This window comes from Triticum dicoccoides, chromosome 3A (assembly GCF_002162155.2).
Source record: "Triticum dicoccoides isolate Atlit2015 ecotype Zavitan chromosome 3A, WEW_v2.0, whole genome shotgun sequence".
Taxonomy (NCBI): Eukaryota; Viridiplantae; Streptophyta; class Magnoliopsida; order Poales; family Poaceae; genus Triticum; species Triticum dicoccoides.
The window spans coordinates 106,663,844-106,670,661 of record NC_041384.1 but is presented as its reverse complement, the minus strand read 5'-3'; positions in this window follow the sequence as shown (position 1 = coordinate 106,670,661).

The window sequence follows — 6,818 nt, the reverse complement described above, 5'->3', positions numbered from 1 at the left end:
CCCCCTCCCTTGAACCTTTATATACGGAGGCAGGGGCACCCCCTAGAGACACAAGTTGATCCACGTGATCATATTCTTAGCCGTGTGCGGTGCCCCCTTCCACCATAGTCCTCGATAATATTGTAGCGGTGCTTAGGCGAAGCCCTGCGACAGTAGTACATCAAGATCGTCACCATGCCGTCGTGCTGACGGAACTCTTCCCCGACACTTTGCTGGATCGGAGTTCGGGGATCGCCATCGAGCTGAACGTGTGCTAGAACTCGGAGGTGCCGTAGTTTCGGTGCTTGATCGGTCAGGCCGTGAAGACGTACGACTACATCAACCAAGTTAACGCTTCCGTTGTCGATCTACAAGGGTACGTAGATCACACTCTCCCCTCTCGTTGCTATGCATCACCATGATCTTGCGTGTGCGTAGAATTTTTTTTGAAATTACTACGTTCCCCAACAGTGGCATCCGAGCCTAGGTTTTATATGTTGATGTTATATGCATGAGTAGAACACAAGTGAGTTGTGGGCGATATAAGTCATACTGCTTACCAGCATGTCATACTTTGGTTCGGCGGTATTGTTGGACGAAGCGGCCCCGGACCGACATTACGCGTACGCTTACGCGAGACCGGTTCTCCCGACGTGCTTTGCACATAGGTGGCTTGCGGGTGATAGTTTCTCCAACTTTAGTTGAACCGAGTGTGGCTACACCCGGTCCTTGTGAAGGTTAAAACAGCACCAACTTGACAAACTATCGTTGTGGTTTTGATGCGTAGGTAAGATTGGTTCTTGCTTAAAAGCCCGTAGCAGCCACGTAAAACATGCAACAACAAAGTTGAGGACGTCTAACTTGTTTTTGCAGGGCATGTTGTGATGTGATATGGTCAAGACATGATGCTAAATTCTATTGTATGAGATGATCATGTTTTGTAACCGAGTTATCGGCAACTGGCAGGAGCCATATGGTTGTCGCTTTATTGTATGCAATGCCATCGCGATGTAATGCTCTACTTTATCACTAAGCGGTAGCGATAGTCGTGGAAGCATAAGATTGGCGAGACGACAATGATGCTACGATGGAGATCAAGGTGTCGCGCCGGTGATGATGGTGATCATGACGGTGTTTCGGAGATGGAGATCACAAGCACAAGATGATGATGGCCATATCATATCACTTATGTTGATTGCATGTGATGTTTATCTTTTATGCATCTTATCTTGCTTTGATTGATGGTAGCATTATAAGATGATCTCTCACTAATTATCAAGAAGTGTTCTCCCTGAGTATGCACCGTTGCGAAAGTTCTTCGTGCTGAGACACCACGTGATGATCGGGTGTGATGGGCTCTACGTTCAAATACAACGGGTGCAAAACAGTTGCACACGCGGAATACTCAGGTTATACTTGACGAGCCAAGCATATACAGATATGGCCTCGGAACACAGAGACCGAAAGGTCGAGCGTGAATCATATAGTAGATATGATCAACATAGTGATGTTCACCAATGAAACTACTCCATCTCACGTGATGATCGGACATGGTTTAGTTGATTTGGATCACGTAATCACTTAGAGGATTAGAGGGATGTCTATCTAAGTGGGAGTTCTTTAAGTAATATGATTAATTGAACCTAAATTTATCATGAACTTAGTACCTGATAGTATCTTGCTTGTTTATGTATGATTGTAGATAAATGGCCCGTGTTGTTGTTCCGTTGAATTTTAATGCGTTCCTTGAGAAAGCAAAGTTGAAAGATGATGGTAGCAATTACACGGACTGGGTCCGTAACTTGAGGATTATCCTCATTGCTGCACAGAAGAATTACGTCCTAGAAGCACCGCTAGGTGCCAGGCCTGCTGCTGGAGCAACACCAGATGTTATGAACGTCTGGCAGAGCAAAGCTGATGACTACTCGATAGTTCAATGTGCCATGCTTTACGGCTTAGAACCGGGACTTCAACGATGTTTTGAACATCATGGAGCATATGAGATGTTCCAGGAGTTGAAGTTAATATTTCAAGAAAATGCCCGGATTGAGAGATATGAAGTCTCCAATAAGTTCTATAGCTGCAAGATGGAGGAGAACAGTTCTGTCAGTGAGCATATACTCAAGATGTCTTGGTATTGTAATCACTTGATTCAACTGGGAGTTAATCTTCCGGATGATAGCGTCATTGACAGAATTCTCCAATCACTTCCACCAAGGTACAAGAGCTTCGTGATGAACTATAATATGCAAGGGATGAATAAGACTATTCCCGAGCTCTTCGCAATGCTGAAAGCTGCGGAGGTAGAAATCAAGAAGGAGCATCAAGTGTTGATGGTAAACAAGACCACTAGTTTCAAGAAAAAGGGCAAAGGGAAGAAGAAGGGGAACTTTAAGAAGAACAGCAAGCAAGTTGCTGCTCGAGAGAAGAAACCCAAGTCTGGACCGAAGCCTGAAACTGGGTGCTTCTACTGCAAGCAGACTGGTCACTGGAAGCGGAACTGCCCCAAGTATTTGGCGGATAAGAAGGATGGCAAGGTGAACAAAGGTATATGTGATATACATGTTATTGATGTGTACCTTACTAATGCTCGCAGTAGTACCTGGGTATTTGATACTGGTTCTGTTGCTAATATTTGCAACTCGAAACAGGGACTACGGATTAAGTGAAGATTGGCTAAGGACGAGGTGACGATGCGCGTGGGAAACGGTTCCAAAGTCGATGTGATCGCAGTCAGCGCGCTACCTCTACATCTACCTTCGGGATTAATATTAGACCTAAATAATTGTTATTTGATGCCAGCGTTAAGCATGAACATTATATCTGGATCTTGTTTGATGCGAGACGGTTATTCATTTAAATCAGAGAATAATGGTTGTTCTATTTATATGAGTAATGTCTTTTATGGTCATGCACCCTTGAAGAATGGTCTATTCTTATTGAATCTCGATAGTAGTGACACACATATTCATAATGTTAAAGCCAAAAGATGCAGAGTTGATAATGATAGTGCAACTTATTTATGGCACTGCCGTTTAGGTCATATCGGTGTAAAGCGCATGAAGAAACTCCATACTGATGGACTTTTGGAACCACTTGATTATGAATCACTTGGTACTTGCGAACCGTGCCTCATGGGAAAGATGACTAAAATGCCGTTCTCCGGTACTATGGAGAGAGCAACAGATTTGTTGAAAATCATACATACAGATGTATGTGGTCCGATGAATATTGAGGCTCGTGGCGGATATCGTTATTTTCTCACCTTCACAGATGACTTAAGCAGATATGGGTATATCTACTTAATGAAACATAAGTCTGAAACGTTTGAAAAGTTCAAAGAATTTCAGAGTGAAGTTGAAAATCATCGTAACAAGAAAATAAAGTTTCTACGATCTGGTCGTGGAGGAGAATATTTAAGTTACGAGTTTGGTGTACATTTGAAACAATGCGGAATAGTTTCGCAACTCACGCCACCCGGAACATCACAGCGTAATGGTGTGTCCGAACGTCGTAATCGTACTTTACTAGATATGGTGTGATCTATGATGTCTCTTACTAATTTACCGCTATCGTTTTGGGGTTATGCTTTGGAGACGGCCGCATTCACGTTAAATAGGGCACCATCATAATCCGTTGAGACGACGCCTTATGAACTATGGTTTGGCAAGAAACCAAAGTTGTCGTTTCTGAAAGTTTGGGGCTGTGATGCTTATGTGAAAAAGCTTCAACCTGATAAGCTCGAACCCAAATCGGATAAATGAGTCTTCATAGGATATCCAAAGGAGACTATTGGATACACCTTCTATCACAGATTCGAAGGCAAGACTTTTGTTGCTAAGTTCGGAAACTTTCTGGAGAAGGAGTTTCTCTCAAAAGAAGTGAGTGGGAGGAAAGTAGAACTTGACGAGGTAACAGTACCTGCTCCCTTATTGGAAAGTAGTACATCACAGAAACCTGTTTCTGAGATACCTACACCAATTAGTGAGGAAGCTAATGATAAAGATCATGAAACTTCAGAACAAGATACTACTGAACCTCGTAGATTAACCAGAGTGAGATCCGCACCAGAGTGGTACGGTAATCCTGTTCTGGAAGTCATGCTACTAGATCATGATGAACCTACGAACTATGAAAAAGCGATGGTGAGCCCAGATTCCGCAAAATGGCTTGAAGCCATGAAATATGAGATGGGATCCATGTATGAGAACAAAGTATGGACTTTGGTTGACTTGCCCAATGATCGGCAAGCAATTGAGAATAAATGGATCTTCAAGAATAAGACTGACGCCGACGGTAATATTACTGTCTACAAAGCTCGACTTGTCGCAAAAGGGTTTCGGCAAGTTCAAGGGGTTGACTATGATGAGACCTTCTCACCCGTAGCGATGCTTAAGTCTGTCCGAATCATGTTAGCAATTGCCGCATTTTATGATTATGAAATTTGGCAGATGGATGTCAAAACTGCATTCCTGAATGGATTTCTGGAAGAAGAGTTATATATGATGCAACCGGAAGGTTTTGTCGATCCAAAGGAAGCTAACAAAGTGTGCAAGCTCCAGCGATCCATTTATGGACTGGTGCAACCCTCTCGGAGTTGGAATAAACGCTTTGATAGTGTGATCAAAGCATTTGGTTTTATATAGACTTTTGGAGAAGCCTGTATTTACAAGAAAGTGAGTGGGAGCTCTGTAGCATTTCTGATATTATATGTGGATGACATATTACTGATTGGAAATGATATAGAATTTCTGGATAGCATAAAGGGATACTTGAATAAGAGTTTTTCAATGAAAGACCTCGGTGAAGCTGCTTACATATTAGGCATAAAGATCTATAGAGATAGATCAAGACGTTTAATTGGACTTCCACAAAGCACATACCTTGACAAGATTTTGAAGAAGTTCAAAATGGATCAAGCAAAGAAAGGGTTCTTGCCTGTGTTACAAGGTGTGAAGTTGAGTCAGACTCAATGCCCGACCACTACAGAAGATAGAGAGAAAATGAAAGATGTTCCCTATGCTTCAGCCATAGGCTCTATCATGTATGGAATGTTGTGTACCAGACCTGATGTGTGCCTTGCTATAAGTCTAGCAGGGAGGTACCAAAGTAATCTAGGAGTGGATCACTGGACAGCGGTCAAGAACATCCTGAAGTACATGAAAAGGACTAAGGATATGTTTCTCGTATATGGAGGTGACAAAGAGCTCATCATAAACGGTTACGTTGATGCAAGCTTTGACACTGATCCGGACGATTCTAAATCGCAAACCGGATACGTGTTTACATTAAACGATGGAGCTGTCAGTTGGTGCAGTTCTAAACAGAGCGTCATGGCGGGATCTACGTGTGAAGCGGAATACATAGCTGCTTCGGAAGCAGCGAATGAAGGATTCTGGATGAAGGAGTTCATATCCGATCTAGGTGTCATACCTAGTGCATCGGGTCCAATGAAAATCTTTTGTGACAATACTGGTGCAATTGCCTTGGCGAAGGAATCCAGATTTCACAAGAGAACCAAGCACATCAAGAGACGCTTCAATTCCATCCGGGATCTAGTCCAGGTGGGAGACATAGAGATTTGCAAGATACATACGGATCTGAATGTTGCAGACCCGTTGACTAAGCCTCTTCCACGAGCAAAACATGATCAGCACCAAGGCTCCATGGGTGTTAGAATCATTACTGTGTAATCTAGTTTATTGACTCTAGTGCAAGTGGGAGACTGAAGGAAATATGCCCTAGAGGCAATAATAAAGTTATTATTTATTTCCTTATATCATGATAAAAGTTTATTATTCATGCTAGAATTGTATTAACCGGAAACATAATACATGTGTGAATACATAGACAAACAGAGTGTCACTAGTATGCCTCTACTTGACTAGCTCATTAATCAAAGATAGTTATGTTTCCTAACCATGGACAAAGAGTTGTTATTTGATTAACGGGATCACATCATTAGTTGAATGATCTGATTGACATGACCCATTCCATTAGCTTAGCACCCGATCATTTAGTATGTTGCTATTGCTTTCTTCATGACTTATACATGTTCCTATGACTATGAGATTATGCAACTCCCGTTTGCCAGAGGAACACTTTGTGTGCTACCAAACGTCACAACGTAACTGGGTGATTATAAAGGAGCTCTACAGGTGTCTCCAAAGGTACATGTTGGGTTGGCGTATTTCGAGATTAGGATTTGTCACTCCGATTGTCGGAGAGGTATCTCTGGGCCCTCTCGGTAATGCACATCACTTAAGCCTTGCAAGCATTGCAACTAATGAGTTAGTTGCAGGATGATGTATTACAGAACGAGTAAAGAGACTTGCCGGTAACAAGATTGAACTAGGTATAGGATACTGACGATCGAATCTCGGGCAAGTAACATACCGATGACAAAGGGAACAACGTATGTTGTTATGCGGTCTGGCCGATAAAAGATCTTCGTAGAATATGTAGGAACCAATATGGGCATCCAGGTCCCGCTATTGGTTATTGACCGGGGACGTGTCTCGGTCATGTCTACATTGTTCTCGAACCCGTAGAGTCCGCATGCTTAAGGTTTCGATGACAGTTATATTATGAGTTTATGCATTTTGATGTACCGAAGGTTGTTCGGAGTCTCGGATGTGATCACGGACATGACGAGGAGTCTCGAAATGGTCGAGACATAAAGATTGATATATTGGAAGCCTATGTTTGGATATCGAAAGTGTTCCGGATGAAATCGGGATTTTACCGGATTACCGGGAGGTTACCGGAACCCTCCGGGAGGTATACGGGCCTTAGTGGGCCTTAGTGGAAGAGAGGAGAGGTGGCCAGAGATGGGTCGC